Genomic DNA, 14,168 nt, shown 5'->3' with positions numbered 1-14,168 from the left:
CAGGCCATTTCGGATAAAAACAGGCTTTCCCGCGAATTACAAATTACAGGGGTTGGAACTTTAATAGTGGCAACTATTTATTTACAGCTCTTACAGAATAGATACGTGTTTCAAAGTTTTACTGACCTCCAAAGGAGTCACCAGCATTGTGTATAACCCGTTGCCAGCGATCTGGAAGCGGTAGGATACTCTCAGCAGTGCCAATTGTGCTGACAGTTCGAGCGGCGGGTTATATACTGCCTGACGAATTTGTAGCAGTTCTGAAGCGAATGCCGCGAAGTGTTTGTTTCAGTTTACAAATCGAGTTGAACTCAGGAGGGCTTAAGTCAGGGGGATGGAATAGGTGGCATAGCACTTAGCAGCCCAATCAGTCAAACAAATCAGTAACAAGAATGAAATTTTCTCTCTACAGTGGAGTGTGCGCTGATATGAAACTTCCTGGCAAATTAAAACTGTGTGCCGGACAGAGACTCGAACTCGGAAGTTTGGAAGGTAGGAGACGAGGTACTGCCGGAATTAAACCTCAGAGGACGGGGCGTGAGTCGTGCTTGGGTAGCTCAGTTCGTAGAGCACTTACCCGCGAGAGGCAAAGGTCCCGAGTTCGAGTCTCGGTCCGGCACACAGATTTAATCTGCCAGGAAGTTTCAAATCAGTAACAGCTTGCACTATACGTGCTTGAGCATTGTCCTGCAAAATGATAGTCAGGTCCTGCAAAAAGCGTCATCATTTCTAAGCTGGTTGCAGGTTGTGTTCCAAAAATGAACAGCATAGAGACAGAAGTGATGACACTTTGTGCAGGACCTGACCATCATTTTGAAGGACAATGCTCAAGCACGTACAGGGCAAGCTATTACGGATTTGTTTGACTGCTAAGTGCTATATCACTTACTGCACTCGCCTGGCTTAAGCCCTCGTGAGTTCATCTCGATTTCTAAACTGAAGGAAACACTTCACGGAATTCGCTTCGGAACTATTACAAATTCATCGGGCAAGGGGTTATGCACAATGCTGGTGACTCCGCCCGCAGCTCGTGGTCGTGCGGTAGCGTTCTCGCTTCCCGCGCCCGGGTTCCCGGGTTCGATTCCCGGCGGGGTCAGGGATTTTCTCTGCCTCGTGATGGCTGGGTGTTGTGTGATGTCCTTAGGTTAGTTAGGTTTAAGTAGTTCTAAGTTCTAGGGGACTGATGACCATAGATGTTAAGTCCCATAGTGCTCAGAGCCATTTGAACCATTTTTTTGCTGGTGACTCCTTTGACGGTCAGTAAAACTTTGAAACATGTGTCTACTTTGTACGAGCTGTAAATAAATAGTTGCCACTATTAAAGCTGCAACCCTCGTACAAGCCATCCTGCCGCCAAACGCCACCGAAACCGGCTGCACCGCGAGATGAAGGTGGCCGTGGAAAACCACAAAAATCGAAACTGGGCAGGCACAATAGCCATTCTTCGCGTTGAAGATGGCCCTGCATGGCGAATAACCGAGGAGTTCTTAAGGAAGGGGCACAGTCTTCCTTCCCTGGAAGTCAGCAGGGGTGTTGTCAGCGAGAATGACGCCAAGGCTAACGTCTAGGCTGACAGCTTTGCGCATAACTTCTCGCCGACGCAGGATAACACGAAGAGCACGCACAAACTATGCGACAACGGCTGCTCAATTTCCTCGCAGAAGACGCAGGCGACGCTATTGAACCCGTCTCTGAGACGTCGATCTTCGCTTCATAAACACCAGGAAGGGCTGGGGCTGTGACCAGATGCAAGCTCTTACGCTGAAACAGCTGCCAACTGATGCACTGCGGCCTATCACGAGCGCCTTCAAGTATGTTTTGCGCACTGGCGTCTACCTCTCTGCACTGAAACACACGAAAGTGGTTGCCATTCCCAAACAAGGTAAAGACACGAGGCTTCGACCAAACTATCAGCCGATAAGTCTGCTCCCTGTTCTATCCAAAGTTTTCGCAAGAATGTACACTACTGGCCATTAAAATTGCTACACCACGAAGATGACGTGCAACATACGCGAAATTTAACCGACAGAAAGAAGATGCTGGGATATGCATGTGATTAGCTTTTCAGAGCATTCACGCAAGGTTGGCGCCGTTGGCGACACCTACAACGTGCTGACATGAGGAAAGTTTCCGACCGATTTCTCATACACAACCAGTAGTTGACCGCCGTTGCCTGGTGAAACGTTGTTGTGATGCCTCGTGGAAGGAGGAGAAATGCGTACCATCACGTTGCCGAATTTGATAAAGGTCGGATTGTAGCCTATCGCGATTGCGGTTTATCGAATAGCGACATTGCTGCTCGCATTGGTCGAGATCCAATGACTGTTAGCAGAATAGGGAATCGGTGGGTTCAGGAGGGTAATACGGAACGCCGTGCTGGATCCCAACGGCCTCGTATCACTCGCAGTCGAGATGACAGGCATCTTATCCGCATGGCTGTAACGGATCGTGCAGCCACGTCTCGACCCCTGAGTCAACAGATGGGGACGTTTGCAAGACAACAATCATCTGCACGAACAGTTCGACGACGTTTGCAGCAGCACGAACTATCAGCTCGGAGACCGTGGCTCACGCTGCATCACAGACAGGAGCGCCTGCGATGATGTACTCAACGACGAACCTGGGCGCACGAATAGGAAAACGTCATTTTTTCGGATGAATCCAGGTTCTGTTTACAGCATCGTGATGGTCGCATCCGTGTTTGGCGACATCGCGGTGAACGCACACTGGAAGCGTGTATTCGTCATCACCATACTGGCGTATCACCCGGCGTGACAGTATGGGGTGCCATTGGTTACACGTCTCGGTCACCTCTTGTTCGCATTGACGGCTCTTTGAACAGAGGACGTTACATTTGAGATATGTTACGACCCGTGGCTGTACCCTTCATTCGATCCCTGCGAAACCCCACATTTCAGCAGGATAATGCACGACCGCATGTTGCAGGTCCTGTACGGGCCTTTCTGGATACAGCAAACGTTAGACTGCTGCACATTCTCCAGATGTGTCATCAATTGAAAACGTCTGGTCAATGGTGGCCGAGCAACTGGCTCTTCACAATACGCCAGTCACTACTCTTGATGAACTGTGGTACCGTGTTGAAGCTGCATGGGCAGCTGTACCTGTACACGCCATCCAAGCTCTGAGTCAATCCCCAGGCGTATCGAGGCCGTTATTACGGCCAGAGGTGGTTGTTCTGGGTACTGATTTCTCAGGATCTATGCACCCAAATTGCGTGAAAACGTAATCACATGTCAGTTCTAGTATAATATATTTGTAAAATGAATACCCATTTATCATCTGCATTTCTTATTGGTGTAGCAATTTTAATGGCCAGTAGTGTATATTAAACGGCCCACGGAGCAAGTGAACAGGGAGGGGATGATTCCCGGTGAGCAGTTCGGTTTCCGGCACGGCCAGAGCACGCAACACCAACTACTGCATGTTATAGAGGATGCGATGGCAGCTCTGGATCGTCGAGAGTACTCAGGAGCGGTAGTTCTTAAGTCTCCAGGGCCTCTGACTGCGTGTGCCATGAGGGCCTCCTCGACAAGCTTTTTGCACTGGGGATTCCGACGCCGCACGTCACACTCATCGCCTTCTACATGCGTCTCCGGACTTTCCACTTTCGCGCCGAAGACGGTATCTTAGGAAGTAGGCCTATACGAGCGGTAGTGCCGCAGGGGTCGGTTCTCGGCCCCCTGCCGTACTCCCTGTACACATCCGACGTGCCGCGCACCAGCACCAGCACTGCACGCGGAAGTCACCGCACTGTACGCGCGTTCCCTAAGCATTGACGTCTTTCGCCGCCGCTTACAGGAGGCAGCCAACGTCCTGGGGGCCGGGTCTACGAAATGGCAGCTTACGTTCAAAGCCACTAAAAGCCAGGTCGTAGTCATAACATGACGTAGAGTGCCCATGGACTTTCAGCTGCTGCGAATCATGGGAGGCACCATTTCCTGGTCTCGCACAGCTAAATATCTAGGGGAACTCACCTGGAACCCGCATATTCGTGAGGTCTAGGGGAAACCGGAAACACGTTTGAAGGCGCAATATTCCATACTAAATCCAGAATCGATGCTTCTTCCACATTGCGGAATTGCGCTATATCTGGCACTGATCCGACCAGTGCTAGAACACACGTCCGCAGTGTGTGTGTGTGTGTGTGTGTATGTGTGTGTGTGCGGGGTGGGGGGGAGGGGGGGGACGCAGCCGATACACACATACGTCAGCTCGAAGGGGTGCAAGGGAGAGCCCAGCGAGTACCCGACCAGGGTCTTGCACGAGGAATCAGGAATCCCACGATAAGGGATCGAATAAAACAGACTGACCGACAGTTCTATGAAGCGTCCCGGCAGTCTGAGAATCGGCTCATTTCAAGTCTGGAAAACCAGCAGCACCGACAACATACCACCAGGTGGCCCGACCTGTTTCGGCAATGAGATACGCAGTATACGAACGCGTCAGTGCTCTAGATGCAAAGAGGAAAAACACAATTGTTAGGGCAACAAAACACAGGAATAGTTACGCAGAACTCAGCCTGCACAAAAACAGAGAGTAAGGGCTGTCCTTTTAGGAAAAGAGGAGGTGTGCCTTGGCATCAGTTCTCAGCGGGACTCAACAGCTTCAGCAGTATTGTCCTGAAGATGGCGAACTATAGGATCGATTTCATTTTAGCATCCGCCAGCAAACCCGAAGAGACTTTCGAGACCTATTACGTCGGGAAAGGCTACGAACTCTCAAAATAACTCTTTATTTCCCCAACTGTACAAACTCAAGGGGGCGCACCTACTTTCCCAGACACCCTGGAAACACTCTGCTCGTCATTAACTTCGACTAACATCGTGACGTCACAGAGGACAGCAGACAGCAAAATTTCACTTGCTGATCCTGTTCAGTCACTACACCCGAGTCGCCAGACACTGCCGCCCTCTTCGGAGTTATTTGTACCAGAGGGTCAAAGGTCAGCAGGCCACCTGGGCAAGGGCGCCGAACGGCAGCGAGGACGCTGGTGAGTGGAGACTCCAGCGCTTTGTACGCTAAACGGCGAAGATGTCTCCGTAAGAGCGTGAAAAATGGTAACAGGACATATAGAATGCTCCACTGAACAATTTGAGGTAGGGAACCTGGGATCAGAGAAATCAGCTTAAAGAGATATGGGAGTAAACTTCTGTAGCCCACCCGGCTAGCCGCGCTGCTTCCCGAGAGAGAAGGCGTGCCGGCCCCCGGCACGAATCCGCCCGGCGGATTAGTGTCGACGTCCGGTGTGCCGGCCAGCCTGTGGATGGTTTCTAAGGCGGTGTTCCATCTGCTGCCTCGGCGAATGCGGGCTGGTTGCCCTTATTCCGCCTCAGTTACACTATGTCGGTGATTGCTGCGCAAACACTGTCTTCAAATACACGTACACCATAATTGCTCTACCACGAAAACATTTGGCGTTACACTCGTCTGATATGAGACGTTCGCGGAGGGGTCCAGTGGGGATCGAACCGCACAACAAGCCTGGGTTCGGTGTGGGGCGGCGGTGGGGTGGGCGCAGCGCTGTGGCCTGTTGTGAGGTTGTGAAGCACTGCGGGATACGGCGAGGCGAAGCCTCTCCGTCGTTTCTAGGTGCCCGGTTTAACACACACACAATAAACACAAACTTGTCTACCGCTTTGTCTAGCATTACAGTTTTCCAGCTTATTTACAACCAACTCTCGTGAAAATTTACACGTACCGTGCTGTTTTTTAACATGATGATGATGATGATGACGAGGTCTGACACTCGGAGGAGCGTAGGGGACGATGCGGGAGACCCGCACCGCCGAGTAGACAAGGTCCTAGCGGAGGTGGTTTGCCATTGTCTTCCTCCGACCGTAATGGGGATGAATGATGATGATGAAGACGACACAACAGTATCCAGTCATCTGGAGGCAGGGAAAATCCCTGACCCCGCCGGGAATCCAACCCGGGACCCGAGCGCGGAAAGCGAGAACGCTACCACAACACCACGAGATGCGTTTAAGTGTACATCCTTGTTTTCCTGCAAGGAATCAAGGACGACGAGCCTGGTTACCAGGAAGTTATGATGCAGGTTTTGCTTAGTTTACTTGCCCCTAGGTGGCTCTGTTGTATCGTATTTACGTTGTACCGTGACAGAACGTGCTGTGAATCAACGACAGACCCATTCAATACTCAGTGATATTCAGAGACGTACAATACAACACAATAGAGCAGTACCCGTACATTTTCGCAGGACACATTCACGTGCACGTTGTGTATGGAGAAGTACAATGCAATGCTCTCGCTGTCAAGGAGCTGTACAGGGAACGATATCCTAACAGGCATCATCCGTCACGACGAGTGTTTATTTCTCTCGATTGACGCATTCGGGAGACTAGTTCACTGGAAAGAAGAAGAGAGTGGCCTGGGACCATGAAGACTACTCGCACACCCGATTTTGAAGACGAAGTGCCGAAACGTGTTGCAGCGGACCCCACTACAAGTAATCGTCGTATTACACGTGAAATGGGCGCTGCACAGTCTCTCTCTGTGTGTACCGCTGCCGCAGTGGCCGCCCTGCTCACAGACGTGTCGTGTGCTCGTCTGCAGACGTCACCGCACTGTACGTAAGGGTACTTGTCCTGGTGCGAACGAGACCATTGTCTGACTGACTGGCATGGTCGAGCGATCGTGTATGTCCGTCCCGTCCGGCGCTGGTTGGGCGGGACCATTCACATCCGGTGTGGTGTTGAGTATGGTTCTCCTCAGAATTTTGAATTCCACATTCACAATAGTCGTGCGATCTCAACCGGCGCAAGCGGCGACATTGCGGCCTCGGCAGACCACGACGCTGTCACTGCACTACCGAGCGGGGTGGGGCAGTGGTTAGCACACTGGACTCGCATTCGGGAGGACGACGGTTCAATCCCGTCTCCGGCCATCCTGATTTAGGTTTTCCGTGATTTACCTAAATCGTTTCGGGCGAATGCCGAGATGGTTCCTTTGAAAGGGCACGGCCGATTTCCTTCCCAATCGTTCCCTAACCCGAGCTTGCGCTCCGTCTCTAATGACCTCGCTGTCGACGGGACGTTAAACACTAACCACCACCACCACCATCACTGTGCACTGGAGTGACAAAAGTCACGGGGTACACCCTGGTTTCGTGTCGGACCTCATTTTTGCCCGACGTAGTGCAGAAACTCGGCGTAGCACGGACTCAACAAGTCGTTGCCAGTCCCCAGCTGGCTCTATAGCCGTCCACAATTGCGAAAGTGTTGTAGCTGTAGGATTTTGTGCAGGAACTGACCTCTCCAATACGTCCCATAAAGGATGGCCAAATCATTCGCTCGAACTGGCCAGAATGTTCTTCGAACCAATCGCGAGCGATTGCGGCCCTTTTTTGTCGCGCAATATCATCCGTAAAAATTCTGTTGTTGATGCCTTCAAGTCGTGTCCAAGTCGCGAAATATAACCGTTTCCAGTCAATGATCGGTACAATGGGACCGGAGGGCCCAGTCCATTTCACGTAAACACAACTCACACCATTATGGAGCCACCACCAGCTTGCTCAGTGCCTTGTTGACAACATTGGTCCATAGTTTCGTAGGGTCAGTGCCACACTCGAATCCTACCATCAGTTCTTGACCAACTGAAATCGAGACTCGTGTGACAAGGGCACGGTTATCCAGTCGTCTAGGGTCCGCCCGATATGGTTACCAGCCCAGGAGAGGCGCTGCAGGCGATGTCGTGCTGTTAGCAAAGGCACTCGTGTTGGTCTTCTGCTGCCACAGCCCATTAACGCCAATTTCGCCATACTGTCCTAAGGCATTCGTTCATCGTGCGTCACACATAGATTTCTGTGGTTATTTCGCAGTGTTGCTTGTCTGTCAGCACTGACAACTCTACGCAAACGCCACTGCTTCCGGCCATTAAGTGAAAGGCGTCGTTCCTAGCGTTGACATATGGTGTTCTTGGCACTCTCTTGACACTATGGATCCCGGAATGTTCTGAAATGGAAAGCCCAATGAGTCTTTCTCCAACTGTCCAGTCCCAAAAAAAAGTTTAGTAAGCAATACTTGTCAGATCAAATGAAACGATACTGCGCCAAGAGGCAGAACCCCTGACGCTAAAGGAAGCTTTCCAGTATACGTCAAGTGGTAACATCGAGTGTAAACATATAAGAGAAATCGAACATTAAAGTGTCGAAGCAGTCAGCGGATGGAAATATCCCGAACGGCTATGCTGGGCCATCAACAAGTGTCAGCGTGCGAACCATTCAACGAAACGTCATTGATATGGGGTTTCGGAGCTGAATGCTCACTCGTGTACCCTTGATGACTGCATAACACAAAGCTTGATGCCTCGTCTGGTCCCATCAACCGACATTGGACTGTTGATGACTGGAAAGATGTTGCATGGTTGGACGAGTCTTGTATCGAGAGGGTGGACGTGTACAAGTATGGGGACAACCTGATGGATCCATGGACCCTTCATGTCAGAAGGGGACTGTTCAAGCTGGTGGAGGCTCTGTAATGGTGTGCAGATTTGTAGTTGGAGTGGTATGGGATCCCTGATACGTCTAGATACTACTCTGACAGGTGACACGTACATAAACATCCCGTGTCAGCCTCGACTTATAACTGTATATAAGCAAGACATTCTGAGAGAGGAGGCAGAGAGAGTGCAGTAGTGGCCGCTTTGAGCAGCCACCGTGTAGCTACGCCAGGCAGCAGCAGCAGAAGAATGCAGAAGAATATTCTCAGCGAGAAGTCGGTGATCAGGTCTGGTGACACGCACATCAACTGCAAGATAAGTAATCATTATCTATTCTGAGGAATAGCTTTGAACATAGACGATCTGTCTTTGTCTCAAGGAATAAATAGCGTTTGTAGTTTCGTAATTAACGAGACCAATTTAGGGAATAGTAATTGTCTCTTGTAAGCTTAGGCGAGTGGCCTGTTGATAAAAAGAGGTTAGGAACTGGTTCCTCTTTTATATGTTATTGAAGAGGTAATAAATGAATTACTAAAATAAATACTGAGCTCTTCAGCATACCCATCCTGCCATTAATCCTAAAAGATTACCACTGCAACCAATAACCACAGTTCTACCTCGGAGAGCTTTTCCCTCTCATCTCCGACAACAAACGTGAACACCCCAACAACCCTAAGATTGTCGTCAACGTTCCGATTGCACTACAGAACTGTGCTGGGATTCGACACAACTACTATTCCGCATTATAAGTCTGTTAATTTCCGTCGTGCGACTATAATCACGTTGGAACCTTTTCACACGAATCACCTGAGTACAAATGACATCTCCGCCAATGCAGTGCCCTTTCATACCCTGTGAACGCGATACCACCGCCATGTGTATATGTGCATATCGCTACCCACGACTTTTATCACCACAGTATATCATCATACATACCTCTTACAGCGTCTCCCCCGAGTCGAACCAGCCTGTGTTTGTTACTGTAGCCCTTCTTTATAGACGTCCAGCATGCTCTGTCAGTCCTGTTTGCTAATGGTCCCACGCGCTTGAGCAATGTTCTACGACGGAACGTCCTTCATGATCCTGGCCTCCCACATCAGTGTATCTGTACCAGTGGTGATGACGATACTAACATCCAGTGACTGTGGGTTGGGTTGGGGTTGGGTTGTTTGGGGGAAGAGACCAAACAGCAAGGTCATTGGTCTCATCACATTAGGGAAGGACGGGGAAGGAAGTCGGCCGTGCCCTTTCAAAGGAACCATCCCGGCATTTGCCTGGAGCGATTTAGGGAAATCACGGAAAACCTAAATCAGGATGGCCGGACGCGGGATTGAAGCGTCATCGGAGTCCAGCGTGCCAACAGGGACTGTGCAGAATGGTAGATGTATCAATTTGAGTTTAGCGACTTGATCTGGAAACGAGTGAGTTGGAGGTCATAAGCGATCCAGCCGATATGGTCACGAGGCCAGGAGAGGAGCTGCAGGCGATGTCGCGCTGTTAGCAAAGCCACTCGCGTCGGCCTCTGCTAACACACCCCATCAACGCGAAATTTCGCCGCACTGTCCTAACGGATACTTTTTTTTTTTTCACTAGCTGCTTATATTTTATGACCCACCGTCTAATTTCTTATGGTGGGTCGTATATTGCCACTTAGCCGCTGTGACTGGGTCCGGGGTCCGCAGTGACTTAAAGTAACACCACACCGGCTCCCGTCCCCACTCACACCGTTGCCCGTGTCCCGCCACGTGGAGGCGGGCTCTGTTTAGATCCATTTGATATCTTTTTTTTGTGCAGCATTAGAAAAACTTATAACTAATACAAAATCAAGTAAGATATTAATAAACAAAACGAAATTAAATATTTAGAAAGAAGGAAGGAAGAGAACTGAATAGAGAAGTTATAGGTATAATATGGCCCGTCACCTGGTTGTGGGCTGGCCGTTGCTCACCATGCCTTTAACATCTACCATCCTAAAAACTACCTTAACTAGAAGAGATTAGGGTACGTTAAAGCTAGAAACTAAGACTAAGACCTCCATGTCCAGCCTGCTAAACTATTTACGATATACAATAGAGAGGTAACTGATTTTGTGCTTGGCTCAAAGTTGCTAATGAAAGGGTACTCGTGGTAAAAGTAATAAGGTAATGACGCTAACGGTTTGTGTTGAGCCTGCAAGGCTCCTAGTAGAGTACATCAGGCGCAAGCACCTCCCGGCCCCGCCGACAACACGACCTGAACGGTGGTTTTCCCCGATCTACCATAGGTATCCGTCGGGTTGGGCTCAAAAGAGAGGAACCACAATTAAGATCCTTCCATCCAGGCCGTGCGCCGCCTCTTACCAGGGGGGCGTAGGTCCCTTGAAGAGGTGCCCAACTTTAAGCTTCAGATGAGAGGTTCTTAGTATAGTGGAGGTTGAGGTATAGGCTGTGTAGGTTGGTTGTACAAACAGTTCACACTGAGCCAATGAGACTTACAATGATACGTGGTGTGGCAGTTAGCACCTTCCGGCCCCGCCAGCAACACATCCTGAGCGGTGGTTTTCCCCGATCTACCATAGGTATCCGTCGGGTTGGGCTCAAAAGAGAGGGACCACAGTCAAGATCCTTCCATACAGACTGTGCGCTGCCTCTTAACGGAAGGTGTAGGTCCCTTGAAGAGGTACCTAGCTTTAAGCTCTTATTGGACATGGAGATGCTGTAAACTATTTATATATACGGTGCAATCTGTTTTTAGGATTGTGTGTGACTTGTGCACCTCTTGTCGGTTGTTCCACTCTGTTATTTGAATTTGACTTGGTTGACACTATGGATCATCCGCGCTGGATGCTTCAATATCTGTGTTGGTGCCCTGGTCTGTATCTGTTTCTTCGCACGTCCCATATTAAATTCTGCAGTCACAACTCTACACAAGTGGCGCTACTCGCGGTCGTTAAGTGAAGGACTTCGGCCACTGTTTCGTCTGTGGTGAGAGGTAATGCTTGAAATGCCAGAAATTATATATCTTCTGCACACTCTTGAGGCTGTTAATCTCGGAATATTGAATTCTGAAACGATTCCCGAAATGGATAGTCCCATGCGTCTATCTCCAACAAGCATTCAGCATTCAAAGTGTGTTGATTCTCGTAGTGCGGCCATAGTCACGTAGGAAACATTTCACGTGAGCCACCTTACAAATGACGGCTCCGCCACCGCGCTGCCCTTTTACACCTTGTGTGTGTGGTACTACTGCCGTTGTATATGTGCACATCAGTATACTATGACACCCCAGCGTAGAATTCCGATGCGCGCTGCAAGGCGTTTCTCCTCCTTACACGAGGCACAACGCGGTCTTCCTACAAAGAACCGACACTTAATTGCGATTTCGAATGAGAAAACCGCTGTATAAGCTTTCCTTAACACGGAATATGATGTGTCGACAGAAGTGCCGACACTGTGTGGTTTGAGGGGACCGCAATGCACGCTATAAACACACGAAGGATGGCGTGAGGTTTGAAACAGGATACGTAATGAATGCTATAAAGAAAAGTACGTAGCTGCTGGAATACTTAACTTTAATCCATCCTTGGTACATCGCTATTGACGATACAAGTGAGACTCTATAGCCGGCCGAAGTGGCCGTGCGGTTAAAGGCGCTGCAGTCTGGAACCGCAAGACCGCTACGGTCGCAGGTTCGAATCCTGCCTCGGGCATGGATGTTTGTGATGTCCTTAGGTTAGTTATGTTTAACTAGTTCTAAGTTCTAGGGGACTAATGACCTCAGCAGTTGAGTCCCATAGTGCTCAGAGCCATTTGAACCATTTTTTTGAGACTCTATAGTTTCAGACAGTATACTGCTAATGGCGCCTTGCTAGGTCGTAGCCATTGACTTAGCTGAAGGCTATTCTAACTATCTGCTCTGCAAATCAGCGAGGCTTCGTCAGTGTGCATCGCTAGCTACGTCGTCCGTACAACTGGGGCGAGTGCTATCCCGTATCTCGAGACCTGCCTTGTGGTGGCGCTCGGTCTGCGATCACACAGTGGCGACACGCGGGTCCGACATGTACTAATGGACCGCGGCCGATTTAAAACTACCACCTAGCAAGTGTGGTGTCTGGCGGTGACACCACAGAATATACATGGCGTTACTCATACCTAACTTTCGCAGTAAGCCAACTGCTCAAATTCTGGTTGTTACTAGCTCAAATGTACTAATCCTCTCTGTAGTGAAGCAACTCCAATCGCTTCATAAAATGTTCCGGTCTCGATTTTATACCAGTTACGTTCCTTCCAAAGTATGCTCATAAACTGGAGAGTCAAAGAAACTGGTACACCTACCTAATATCGTGTAGGGCCCCCGCAAGCACGCAGGAGAGCCGCAACACGACGTGACAGGACACGACTAATGGCCGGCCGCAGTGACCGTGCGGTTCTAGGCGCTACAGTTTGGAACCGAGAGACCGCTACGGTCGCAGGTTCGAATCCTGCCTCGGGCATGGCTGTGTGTGATGTCCTTAGGTTAGTTAGGTTTAATTAGTTCTACGTTCTAGGAGACTGATGACCTCAGAAGTTAAGTCGCATAGTGCTCAGAGCCAGCCGGCTCGACTAATGTCTGAAGCAGTGCCGGAGGGAACTGACACCATGAATGCTGCAGAACTGTCCATAGATCCGTAAGAGTACGAGCCGGTGTAGATCTCTCATAAACAGCACGTTGCAAGGCATCCCAGATATTCTCTATAATGTTCGAGTCTGGGGACTTTAGTGGGCAGCGGAAGTGCTTAAACTCAGAAGAGTGTTCCTGGAACTATTCTGTAGCAATTCTGGACGTGTGAGGTGTCGCACTGTCCAGCTGGAATCCCCGTCGGAATGCACAATAGACGTGAATGGATGCAGGTCATCAGACAGGGTGCTTACGTACGTCTCATCCGTTAGAGCCGTATCTAGGCGCATCAGGGGTCCCATATCACTCCAACTGCACACGCCCCACACCATTACAGAGCCTCCACCAGGTTGAACAGTCCCCTGCCGACACGCAGGATCCAGGGATTACCGGTCCATCCGCTCGATACAATCTGAAACGAGACTCGTCCCACCAGGCAACGTGTTTCCAGTCATCAACAGTCCAATGTCGGTATTGATGGGCCAAGGCGAGGCGTAAAGCTCTGTGTCGTGCAGTCCTCAAGGATACACGAGTGCGCCTTCAGCTCCGAAAGCCCATATCGATGATGTCATCGTTTAATGGTTCCCACGCTAGCGCCTATCGATGGCCCAGCATTAAAATCTGCAGCAATTTGCGGAGTGATTGCACCTCTGTCCTGCTGAACGATTCTCCTCAGTCGTCGTTGGTCCCGTTTTTGCAGGGTCTTTCTGCGGCCGTAGCGATGTCAGAGATTTGATGTTTTACGGGATTCCTCATATTCACGGTACACTCGTGAAATGGTCTTACGGGACAATCTCCACGTCATCGCTACCTCGGAGATGTTGTGTCCCGTCGCTCGTACGCCGACTATGGCACGACGTTAAATCTTCATAATCTGCCATTGTAGCAGTAGTAACCGATCTAACAACTGCGCCAGACACTTGTTGCCTTATATAGCCGTTGCCGACCGCAGCGTCTTATTCTGCCTGTTCACGTATCTGTGTATTTGAATACGCATGCCTATACCAGTTTCTTTGTCGCTTCAATGTATAATAGCTCCGTACATAACAGTCATA

This window comes from Schistocerca americana, chromosome 9 (genome assembly GCF_021461395.2).
Source record: "Schistocerca americana isolate TAMUIC-IGC-003095 chromosome 9, iqSchAmer2.1, whole genome shotgun sequence".
NCBI classification, from domain to species: Eukaryota; Metazoa; Arthropoda; class Insecta; order Orthoptera; family Acrididae; genus Schistocerca; species Schistocerca americana.
This window is presented reverse-complemented; position numbering follows the sequence as displayed.